Source organism: Budorcas taxicolor, chromosome 11, assembly GCF_023091745.1.
Source record: "Budorcas taxicolor isolate Tak-1 chromosome 11, Takin1.1, whole genome shotgun sequence".
Classification (NCBI taxonomy): domain Eukaryota; kingdom Metazoa; phylum Chordata; class Mammalia; order Artiodactyla; family Bovidae; genus Budorcas; species Budorcas taxicolor.
This window is the reverse complement of record NC_068920.1, coordinates 26,978,578-26,991,556: the sequence shown is the minus strand read 5'-3', so window position 1 is coordinate 26,991,556 and position 12,979 is coordinate 26,978,578. Positions and strand designations below refer to the sequence as shown.

At 37.2% G+C, this 12,979-nt stretch overlaps 1 non-coding gene and 1 pseudogene across 1 annotated transcript; both read right to left on the bottom strand.

The window, feature by feature from the left end:
- Positions 1-366: 366 nt before the first annotated feature.
- On the bottom strand, positions 367-985 carry LOC128055515 (ras-related protein M-Ras-like; annotated as a pseudogene).
- A 7,734-nt stretch (positions 986-8,719) lies between these two features.
- Positions 8,720-8,791, bottom strand: TRNAC-GCA (transfer RNA cysteine (anticodon GCA)). Its single transcript has one exon. It is a non-coding gene; the product is annotated as a tRNA-Cys (tRNA).
- Between the last annotated feature and the right edge of the window lie 4,188 nt (positions 8,792-12,979).

The following is a 12,979-nucleotide window of genomic DNA, read 5'->3' as shown; positions in this document are numbered from 1 at the left end:
GGGGTGGGGTTGGGGTGGAGCTTGATCGTTGCTTGTTAATTAAAACATTCCCACATCAAACCCACACTATGGAGTTCAGAGAAATAGCACAGCCACTGAGAGGGGGAGGGACCGGGTTGCATCAACACAGGGGCTTGGATACTGTTCTGTCTACTGTTGCCTCCTCATCTCTGGGGAGACACCGAGTCTCCTGTGCCCCTCTGGAAGAGCCAGACCCTACCTCCTCCCTGCCCACCCTCCCTCTCTCCCTTCCTGTGCCAAGTCCTCGAGCTAAGGGTCATGGTTAGGATGGTCTTCGGTGCAGTTAGGCAGTGGAGTCCCGAGGACTGGCCAGTTCCCGGTCACTGTGCCCAGGGCCTTGGGCCATCATGATATCACGCACTGCAGTTTGTGGGTGCCCGTGACCTAGTCTCCCCAACGTTTGGTTTTCTTCTTCCTCGTCTGGCTTTTTTTCTGGATCTGTTGCCTAATTACTCTAATCAGGTCGTGGAAAGCTTTGTCAACATTGAGAGGTGGGTCCTGGGCTCTGGTTTCTATATACGGAATATTGTGTTTGGTCGCCATTTCTTTTCCTGCTCCCTGGTGATTTTCCTCAAATGAATCAGATCAACCTTTTGACCATGAGTATCATCGGGAATGACTCCCTGTCCTTGACGCGCAGGATGAGCTGGTGGAAGTGGTCCACGTGCTCAAAGGTGGCCTTGTCGGTGACCGAGAAGACTATGGGGAAGCCGTCCCCTGTGCGCATGTACTGCTCCTGGTAGGCCCTGAACTCCTCCTGCTGGCCGTGTCCAGAACGTCCAAGATGGCACACTGTCAATATCTGTATGTTTCAGGGAAGAGTCTTGGATGGTGGGGTTGTAGTCAGGCACAAAGATCTTCTGGAAAAGCTGAATGGTGAGGGCGCTCTTGCCCATACCCACCCCCTGCCCCGCCCCAGCTTATACGTAGGGAGGTTGTCACCGGGGGCCACACTTGTTACCATGTTGCTGGTTGGTCAGACCATGAACGGGACTTTTTAGGTAGTGAACAGGCCCATCTCACTCGGGTCCCAATCGTCGCTGACTTTTCTATTGCACACCGTTACCCTGGAGCTTGCGGTGGGGCAGAAGGGAATCTTAGTCTATTTTGAAATAACACTTTGAGTTCATACGTCATCTGCCCCAGTAAGTTGATTCTAAGTCTAAGCTTGTGTACTATGGCATGATGATCAACTCTGCTAGAACCAACACTGGCAGAATGGGAGGGGTAAACCAGACAACTGTGAACATATTTTTCCCACTGCCAAATGATGATCAATTGAAAAACAAGAACCAAGATTGTAAGCTTATTCATGATCAACACCAGAGACAAGTCAGAAAAATCCTGACCTATTTCTCAATGCTAATATTGAGTTTTTATAGTCAATTAAATTACTATTTTTATATTTAAATACTTATCTAAAGCCGCAGGATTTTTGTTTTCTTTTAGTGAAAGATTTCTAAATATGTTAGTTAAATTTTATCAGATACTGATAAATAAAATGAATATGGATTAAAAGGAAGGTTGGCGATAAGTATGTTAATTTAGTGAGCTTCTTTTTTGTATGAATCAGAAAAAACACAGAAAATGTTAACATTTAGGTAAGACAGGTGAAAAACATTTATTTTAAAATTAACATTAATCTTTTCAAAGAAACACTTGAGAGCTTATCTGTAGCTAAAATGTCATTCAGTAATAATTTGGTTTGGTAGGTAAGAAGTGAGAGGAAAAAAGGAAATGAGTTGAAGGGAAATGATGGAAATCATCTATGTACCTATTTAAGACATTTCTAAGTTTAGGGCATTTGCAAGTGAAAACATGGAAGATGATTGAAGCTAGCAGATACTGAACCCATCTTCTTCTCTTTTTTTCTTTATTTCCTATAATTAATGCTAATTTTTATTTTAGAAAATCTGTAACACCAAAAAAGTTCTAGAAAAACCAAATCTTAATTACACTAACATAAAACATGATTATATCTTTATATTTCAGTGTACAAATATCTACTATTAAATTAGTATTAGAAAGGTGCTGTGATCAGAATATGGACAATATTTCTATCATGTGACTGAAGGCCATTTTATTTAAATATTTCCTTACCTTCACTATTCAGGTTATTGTAATACATTCCTAGATAATAATGCCACAATCAACATCATTGTACAGAAATTTGTAGGTATCATAGTTGTTTATTAAAAGGGAATCAGTATTTTAAAGGCTTTTCAATGTATTTCCAGTTTTTTTTTTGGAAAGATTTTAACAATTTATAACCTCATTACTAGTCTGTAAGCATGCTTATCTTACTATGTCCTTGTTAATAACATTTTTTAGTATCTTGTTATCTTAAAAACTAAAGGTTATGTAAGTTTTCACTAATTAGATTAGCTGTGAAGATAAAATTTTTTGTCATACTGTTCGTAGTTTTTACTTCGTAAATCATCTATTCCAGTGCTGTCCTATGAACATAAAAACAGAGCTACAAATTTAATTTAAAATTTTTTCAGCAGTCACATTAAAAATTATAAAGCAGTATGGAAAATTAATTTAGGTAATTTAGTCTACTTAGCCCAATTACCATTTCAACATATAATCAATATAAAAGTTACTAATGAGAAATTAAAACATTTTTCATGCTAAGTCTTTGAAATCTCTACTTGACACAACACATCTCAATTTAATTGATCACATTAGATGTGCTTGTTCTTATCTCAGGTATATTTCAGAGACAACAAAACTGACTTAGAAGAGTCAAAAGAGAAATAGGAGAACAGAGTCAATTTTTAATGGATTTGAGCCTAGGATTTCCTTTACCTGATTATACCTTCCATCAATGAAGCACCTCACGCACTCTAGTCAGAAGTTCTAGACCCTCATCTCTGAGCTGTAGGACACTCACAAAGGATTGGGGAAGGACAAGGGGGAATGAGTCTATAGTCTCTCCATCTGCCAGGCAGCCAAGCAACTCTGTCTACTCAGCTTGGGTCTAGATCAACTCTGGGGTTTCCCATTTTCCAACTTCACCCTTTCATTGTATCATATATTTAGCTTAATGCAATTTTCTGTTCATTCCATCTGTATCCCAGATATGATCTTGGTTCCCCTTTTCTACTTGGGAATTTCAACTTGAACCTCACCAATTCTACAACTTTTGAAAGTCTTGTTTCTCCCTGGAATTTCTGATAATTCCCAGATATTTATACTCCAGCATATTCTTTGTGCTTCCCTGGTGGCTCAGAGGTTAAAGCTTCTGCCTGCAATGTGGGAGACCTGGGTTCGATCCCTGGGTCGGAAAGATCCCCTGGAGAAGGAAATGGCAACCCACTCCAGTGTTCTTGCCTGGAGAATCCCATGGATGGAGGAGCTTGGTAAGCTACAGTCCACAGGGTCGCAAAGAGTAGGACACGATTGAACATTTGCTTATTATATAGTTATATCCTTTGTATTCAACTCCAGGCTTTCCCACAGTACATGTTTTTGCCTTAAATCAACCCAGACATAGTTCCCTTTTTATTTTCCCCAAAAGAATCAGCATTGATGGAAAAAGCTTAGTGACAAATGTAACATTTATTAAAGCACTATAAGACAGAAAAAGATAAGAGATAGGTGCATAGAAAACATCATGGTAAACGACTTAAAAATCCCCTCTTTGTATTTCTTATTGCTACAAAGTCCTTTTCAGATACTCCGTCTTTGTGGGCTGTCGCTTCCCACCCTTGTGCCTGTGAAGGGCCTTGACTCACCCATTTCTCTCACCTCTTTCTTCAAATTCATCTTCATGATGACTTTTCCAGCTAACTTCTCTATTTCTTCTTTATTCATTGATCAGAAAAAATGTAGTTCTTCTAAATATCTACTTCAACGTGTACTTGCCGAACTATCCTCCCTTGTGAAGAGAGGCTTCTTTTCCTCTCCAGATTTCTTACTTTTATATATTATCTCATTGTAACTTAAGATATTACTTATAATATCACAAAATTCACTCTCCTAAAATGTACAATTCAGTCTTTTTTAGTTTATTCACAGAGTTGTACAAGTAACACTTCTGCTTTTTTGAAAAAAACATAATCTATCCTCTTCAATGGTAGTTGAATCAGGTATAGCAATATATATGATATATTTTGTTTGAAATCATACCTAGTGTTAGTTTATGTGACATATCCTGATTTTTCATCTTTCTAGTTTTTTACAGAAATATCAATTGCCTTTTCTATACTATTAAAATGATTAATGGTATCATTTTCTTTGATGATGTTTATATATCTGTTTTATCTCCCTGTCTTAGCAAGACATATAACAGAGTTGTGGTGTTAGAGCTTCATTATTAAGGTTATAAACTGTTGAGGTTAAGCACTGTATCATTTCTTTACTTTTGTTTTCTTCTGCTGAGGCTACCCATATCACCTACCCATATGATGAGACTTTATTAGATCTCACAGCTCCTTTCTTTGCCTGTCTTCTACATCAACAGCTACTTCTCCCTTGACCTTGGAGTGTACACTTCAAGTTCATACTCTTTCTGCTCTTCCTTGACTTCAGAAGTTCTCTGTATTCAGAGACATCCTTTAATTTCTGCTTATATCTCTTGTGACACCCGTTATGGATTGATTGCCCACTTGACTGGTACTAAAGGTCTCAGAATTCATAGATGGAAAAATTTCCTACAAATTTGTTGTAAAGACAAGTTCTATAAAAGAATTTCCAGGTCAGGATTAGGAGCTATAAGCATGGTCCACCAAATATACTCTCCAAAAATAGGAATATCATAAAGAGAAGAAAGCTGAGAAAGGCTTACATTAGAGGATGTTAAAGATAAAATGGCAGCTAAATACAGTATGTATTTATACATACATATGTATGTATGTGTACCTGCAGTCTCCAATATGGCAGTAGCTAGTCATGTATCAACTATAAAAGTTGATATTAATTGAAATTAAATAAAGGTAAAAGTGCAGTGTTTCAGCACAGTGGCCACATTTCAAATACACAGTGTCTATCTGTGGCTAATGGTTACTGCATCAGAGAGGGGAGGTCTATTCATATACTTTCACTTTCAGAATATGTAATTCTTTTTGAAGAATTCTTGGGTCTCAATTTATTAAAAATTTGGGTAGCATATCACTATAGCTAAAATCTCTAGTGTTCAACCATTTATTATGTATCTGCTAAATTTACCCCTGAAAAATTTAAATAAAAATGACATGATACTTATTTACATTTTCTGAGTTTTTATGATTGTAAAATGTAATTTACAGACAACTCTTTTTTGACATTCTTGCTTTAAACACTAAAAATAATGGCTAAAAAGAAGATATATAGCACCATGAATTCAACCATGTTATTGGAAATTTAAAATTGTAGTTTACCAACAAAAGGAAATTTTAAAATTGCCATCTTCAGTTTTCTATTTTAACCCCTCTTAAAATTATTAACACAATTGCCCAGAATATAAGTTGCAATGGAATGGTCTTGTTTTAACAAGAAAACCAAGGAGTGCATTTACAATAATGTACAAAAATTATTTCCTAGAACAATGTTTTTGTCTATGTGCTTTGGATCTCTTTAATAAAGAGCCCTGTGCCAAATAGTCATTGTGCATGAAAGACCACGGTAATGTTGCATTAGTGAAGAGCACAAATACCTAATTTTAAAGAGTAACCCTTTTGCATTTATGACCTATACATCAGAATGAAATCTCACTGCATTTCTGGATTTTGGTAGTTGTAAAGTCATTTATCTAAAAAAAATATTTATTTTAAAATGTTTGGACACACTGGAGAAAAACTCAGTTAAAAGGAAATCAAACCCACTGTTAGTCTAGGCTTCAGTGTCAGTAAATGCAGTTTTGAAAGCAGTTGTTATGATGGGTTCTCTGGAAGTTGATATGTCCTGAGAGAGGAGTGGCAGAGGCCTCATAATTAGGCTAGTAAGTTGTCTTGATACAGCTGCCAACTAGTCTTGTCCCAGCTCTGATTAAGCAAACTTTTTAGGGAGTTCAAATTGTGACAAACTATATTGATCTTTATGAAAAGAATCTGATTGGTACTGAATAGGATTGTATTAATTAATATCTTGGGGTCAACCAGCTTTATTTTTGACACTATAAATTTCAACACAGATGTGAGTAGATTACAGTATTGATTTTTATATTTTTTTTCCTTTGAGCACCTAGTATTATGCCTAAAGTATAATGTCTGCTCAATAAATGTTGAATGAGTAAATAAATAATTTTTTAAAATTTGCTTTTGAATGCAAAAGTATGCTTAAAACTAATATGCCTCTGGAAGCAATTTCAGCAAAATACCACATGATGGGGTTGCTATTCTATGAACAAGGACTTCTAAAAAGAAAATACCCCTGCCGCATTTCTGGTTATGGTGAATTAATTTAGGAGTAGGTAGAAAACATTAATACAGATTTCTCAAAAAAGATCAGCTTCCTTTTTTTGGTTAAATATTATGTAATTATTTTAAAGCAGATGCCTTTAAAAATAATGGAGCAGTAACTCTCAGTGTGGTTCAGAGTTGAATTAGCCAAAAGTTTGGAAAAAAAAAAATCACAACACAGGTTCTTTTGCCTTACCTTGGACATTCTGAATCAGAAATATTTGGAATAAGAAGGGGGATCCATACTGAAAAACAAGAAAACAACCCAAACCGTCTTTCCTGATTCTCTGTCTCATCTAGAATTGAGACTCTAAACTAGTAGAATATACTATTAAATTTATTAAACTTTTGCCTGTTACAGGGCTTCCCTGGTGGCTCAGATGGTTAAGAATCTGCCTGCAATGCAGGAGACCTGGATTCAATCCCTGTGTCAGGGAGATCCCCTGGAAAAGGATTTTAGGAGGAAGTAGAATTGTTTGGTAGCAAAAGAAAGATACTTCCAACCCAATGAGAGACAAGAAAGAGATCGCAAAAGCAGATGTGATAATTTGTAAGTTATACAATTGGGGGGCCATTTAGTATATAGGCGATTATTTCTATAACTGCCTGTGGTCCTTAAGAATTCTTTCAATACACATTACAGTCAATGACATTCATAATGATTCCACTGAAACATTTGTTTCCAGAATACATTATAATGCATTTCCAAAGATCCTTACAAAAACAAAAAACACCACCACGGATAAAAAAATTAAATAAACTTTCAGATTATTCCCCAGAGTTGTAATTTACTATTCAACCTCTTTACCTCCTATTGTATAGTAGAACTTCAAGACTAAATTTTGTCTGCTTTTTACTGTGAATCTTTGTTTATACACCTCTGATTGCTAAGGGCAAAGTCTATATCTTATCTTTTTCTTTTTTGTGTGTTTAACACAGTGTTTTACCAAAAAGAGATATTTGATTTATTTGACTTCAGAATAAGCTCAGATAGCTGGAAAATTCATTCATATCTAATTCTCCTGAAATTTCCGAGAATTGAGGCTTATTTTATTACTTTATTATTTTTTATTAGGTGAAGCAGGAAGGGATTTGTATGAATGACTTCTCTAGAAATCGTCTAACTAGAATTCTTTTATTTCACTCAGTGAAAGGCTACCCACTCCAGTATTCTGGCCTGGAGAAATCCATGGATTGTATAGTCCATGGGGTCCGGACACGACTGAATGACTTTCACTTCACTTCACTTCACTATGACTCTATACCTTGATACTCCTTACCAATAAAAAACAATAGGGTGTCTTAAGAATATAACAAATAAGTGTTTTAATTTATTAGCATACACAACAGTAATATGATATATAGATTATATAACTATAGATAAATATTACCAAAAAGTGCCAAAATAAATTGATTTTTTTTAAAAGGGTGAATTTCTAAATGTATCATAAGCTATGAAAAATACTTATGAGACTCTAAAAGGAACCATATTATAATACTCCTTGGGATTGAATGGTATATTAACCCTCCTATATTTTGAATAAAGTGTTTTGGGTGAAGGCACTGCACCCAGGGAGAAAAGAGTATCTAAAATATTTATTTTCATAATGTTTTCCTCCTAGTTTCCACTCTAATATCAAAATTGCATAGATTTAGCTTCTGTTAAAAACCAGTCATTGTAGGATTTATGCATGATTCATAATTTGCTAAAATATAATTAGAAATTGGAAAAGATATCTCACATGTGGCTGAAGGAAACCATCCCATTGGTTATGATTATTTTTCCAGATTTGATGGATAGTACTTACATTTTAGGTAAAAAGAAATTTCAATTTACAAGTTTAATTTCACCAGTCTTTATGTATGTTTGATTGAACAAAATGTGATCTGTTCAAATATTTTGTCTTATTATCTTTAATTAAATTCTACTTTATGATCATGAATTTGTAATGGCATTAATAAGAATAAGGCAAAAAATGATAATGGAGTTTTAATTTAGTGCTTATAAGATCAACAGAGCTGAGAAGGGGCCACCTATCATTTATTTCACTGACAATTTAATGAGAATTTGAAGAAATACTATTGGGCAAACTTTAATGCATGTATTAGCTTAGATTATGTAACACTGAAAGGATCTGCAAATACCTTAAAATGACCATTTCTTTTTAAATTGTAATCTGAAAGTGAAAGTGAAGTCACTCAGTTCTGTCCGACTCTGACTCTTTGTGACCCCATGGATGGTAACCTACCACGGTCCATGGGATTTTCCAGGCAAGAATACTGGAGTGAGCTGCCATTTCCTTCTCCAGGGGATCTTCCCAACCCAGGGATCGAACCTGGGTCTCCTGCATTGCAGACAGACGCTTTACCATCTGAGCCACTAGGGAAGCCCCCAAATTGTAATCTAAATATTTATTAAATGTTAATAGAGCATCTGCTGTCAAACCATGGCCCTTCTTTTTAGTATTCTAAACAGTACTGGTCCCCTGTTATTTGTGAGTTGAAACTGTGGTCCCCTGTTATTTGTGAGTTGAAACTGGTCTTTTAAACATTGTGTTGCTTGTTTAGAATTATTTTTTTTACTAATTGGACCCATCTCTTAGAACTCCTGTTCTGGTGCCTTGAAAAAGTTGAGCAGAGCTCAGGTTCAGAATGCCCCTTTTATATGCCTCTGTATAACATAACATGAAGTATATGATATAAATAATTAATATGATATGTATATAATCCTATGTACGTCTGTATGGTGTGTGTATATGCATGAGTTTATGCATATGTATGGCTTCTCTGGTTGCTCAGATGGTCAAGAGTCTGCCTGCCATGCAGGAGACCTGAGTTTGATAACTGGGTCAGGAACATCCCCTGGAGAAGGGAATGGCAACTCACTCCAATGTTCTTGCCTGGAGAATCCTATGGACAGAGGGACCTGGTGGGCTATAGTCCATAGAGTCACAAAGAGTCAAACATGACTGAGCAACTAACACTTTCACTTTCTTTTCATGTATATGTACATATACACTTCAACCCATTCTCATGGAGACCTAAGGTCTTCATATATCTTCATTTGGTGGATGGAAGGGGGGCCATGATGGCTGACCATTCAAAATTAACAAAACAAAAAGAACAAGTATTAATGTGAGGACTGTGACGTTGAGAGGAGAAAGCTCACGAGTGTCTTCCTTAAAGAGAAAAGAATGGCCAGCAGTCCTATGGCAAGAAGCAGTTATCCACTTTAATGGTTTGATTTGAAGGGTCTGTGAAGGCTATTTTCAACCAAATAGTTTACTGCTCCAATTCTTGAGCTTAATATTTGAGCATGTACTGAGTGCAAGACACTGCACTAGTGTGTGTGAGTAGAATGGTTTAAAAAAGTCAAGGAAACTGTTTTTAAAGAGATTGAAATCTAAAGAAATTAATAACACACTTTTTAAAAACTCAGTTTTTGTAAGCATTTTCCTTTTGAATGAAGAAACCATCATTATTTAAGAAACCATGTAAATAAACCTTTGAGATCGAAACTGAGACCCTGAGGCAAATGTTAGTGAATAAATAAACTAACCAATATTAATTTTATCTTAGAAATATGTGAGATTTTGAGTGTGGATGAGGAGAGCTCAAAGACAGCAAAGCATCACAGTGGTTGGCTCAAGAAATTTAATCAAAACTTTAATTGAAATTGTCTCTATTTCCGGGAAAAACATACTCAGTTAGTGTGAAACAGGATGCACAATGATAAGAGAAGGCTGCTCTTTAGCAGGAATTGGTAAGACAGCTCAAATTGTGAGTTTGACTGGGGCAAAAGGGTGGGGAGGCAGAGTCCGGGCAGAACGAAAAGTGTGTGCAATGGCATCAATCTGGGAAGTGTCTTTCCCCCAGCTCATCCCAGAGAAGGTCAGCAAGCCTTAGGATTTGTAGTAGAAGGGTAGGCTCCGTCAAGGAAGACAGTGTTTGCACTAGGTTTTTGTTGGGAAAATTGGGTAGTCATTGTCTTAGTCTAATCAAATCCCTTATGATTATACAGTGGAAGTGAGAAATAGATTTAAGGGCCTAGATCTGATAGATAGAGTGCCTGATGGACTATGGAATCAGGTTCATGACATTGTACAGGAGACAGGGATCAAGACCATCCCCATGGAAAAGAAATGCAAAAAAGCAAAATGGCTGTCTGGGGAGGCCTTACAAATAGCTGTGAAAAGAAGAGAGGCAAAAAACAAAGGAGAAAAGGAAAGATATAAGCATCTGAATGCAGAGTTCCAAAGAATAGCAAGAAGAGATAAGAAGTCCTTCTTCAGCGATCAATGCAAAGAAATAGAGGAAAACAACAGAATGGGAAAGACTAGAGATCTCTTCAAGAAAATTAGAGATACCAAGGGAACATTTCATGCAAAGATAGGCTCGATAAAGGACAGAAATGGTATGGACATAACAGAAGCAGAAGATACACAGAAGAACTGTACAAAAAAGATCTTCACGTCCCAGATAATCATGATGGTGTGATCACTCATCTAGAGCCAGACATCCTGGAATGTGAAGTCAAGTGGGCCTTAGAAAGCATCACTACGAATAAAGCTAGTGGAGGTGATGGAATTCCAGTTGAGCTATTTCAAATCCTGAAAGATGATGCTGTGAAAGTGCTGCACTCAATATGCCAGCAGATTTGGAAAACTCAGCAGTGGCCACAGGACTGGAAAAGGTCAGTTTTCATTCCAATCCCAAAGAAAGGCAATGCCAAAGAATGCTCAAACTACCACACAATTGCACTCATCTCACATGCTAGTAAAGTAATGCTCAAAATTCTCCAAGCCAGGCTTCAGCAACACGTGAACTATGAACTCCCTGATGTTCAAGCTGCTTTTAGAAAAGGCAGAGGAACCAGAAATCAAATTGCCAACATCCGCAGGATCATGGAAAAAGCAAGAGAGTTCCAGAAAAACATCTATTTCTGGCTTATTGACTATGCCAAAGCCTTTGACTATGTGGATCACAATAAACTGTGGAAAATTCTGAGAGAGGTGGGAATACCAGACCACCTGACCTGCCTCTTGAGAAACCTATATGCAGGTCAGGAAGCAACAGTTAGAACTGGACATGGAACAACAGACTGGTTCCAAATGGGAAAAGGAGTACGTCAAGGCTGTATATTGCCACCCTGCTTATTTAACTTCTATGCAGAGTACATCATGAGAAATGCTGGACTGGAAGAAACACAAGCTGGAATCAAGATTGCCAGGAGAAATATCAATAACCTCAGATATGGAGATGACACCACCCTTATGGCAGAGAGTGTAAAGAAACTGAAAAGCGTCTTGATGAAAGTGAAAGAGGAGAGTGAAAAAGTTGGTGTAAAGCTCAACATTCAGAAAATTATCATGGCATCTGGTTTCATCACTTCATGGGAAATAGATGGGGAAACAGTGGAAACAGTGTCAGACTTTATATTTTGGGGCTCCAAAATCACTGCAGATGGTGATTGCAGCCATGAAATTAAAAGACTTACTCCTTGGAAGAAAAGTTATGACCAACCTAGATAGCATATTGAAAAGCAGAAACATTACTTTGCCAGCTAAGGTCCGTCTAGTCCAGGCTATGGTTTTTTCAGTAGTCATGTATGGATGTGAGAGTTGGACTGTGAAGAAGGCTGTGTGCCGAAGAACTGATGCTTTTGAACTGTGGTGTTGGAGAAGACTCTTGAGAGTCCCTTGGACTGCAAGGAGATCCAACCAGTCCATTCTGAAGGAGATCAGCCCTGGGATTTCTTTGGAAGGAATGATGCTAAAGCTGAAGCTCCAGTACTTTGGCCACCTCATGAGAAGAGTTGACTCAATGGAAAAGACTCTGATGCTGGGAGGGATTGGGGGCAGGAGGAGAAGGGGACGACAGAGGATGAGATGGCTGGATGGCATTACTGACTCGATGGACGTTAGTCTGAGTGAACTCCAGGAGCTGGTGATGGACAGGGAGGCTTGGCGTGCTGCGATTTATGGGGTCGCAAAAAGTTGGACACTACTGAGCGGCTGAACTCAACTGAACTGAACTGTCTTAGTCTATTTGGACTGCTATAACAGAATACCATATACAAAATGGTTTATTAACAAAAGATTTCATTTGTCACAATTCTGGAGGCCGCAAATTTCAATACCCAGACACTTGAAGATTTGGTGTCTGTGAAGGTTCACTTTGTCCCCACGTTAAGGAAGGGATGAGAGAATTCTCTGGGTTTTCTTTTATAAGGGCACTAATCCCATTCATGAGAGTTTCATCCTCATGATCTAATCATCTCTCCAAAGCCCCACCTCCAAATACTGTCACATAGGGTTTAGGTTTAAACAAACGAATTTTGGGGGAAGACAAGTGTCAGTCTGTAGTGATCACTGATAGTCTTCACGTGGATCACAGATATGATTGGATTTTAATTTTAAGGAAATAATGCTGACTTTTCTATGAAGAATGGACTGAAGATTGCAGTGGATAAAATAGCTGGTGGCTTTATGAAAAATGAACTGAACAAAGGGTATAAAAATGATAGAGACTAACTAATAAGTTATATCTGTGATCTCAATAACAAATGATGGTGT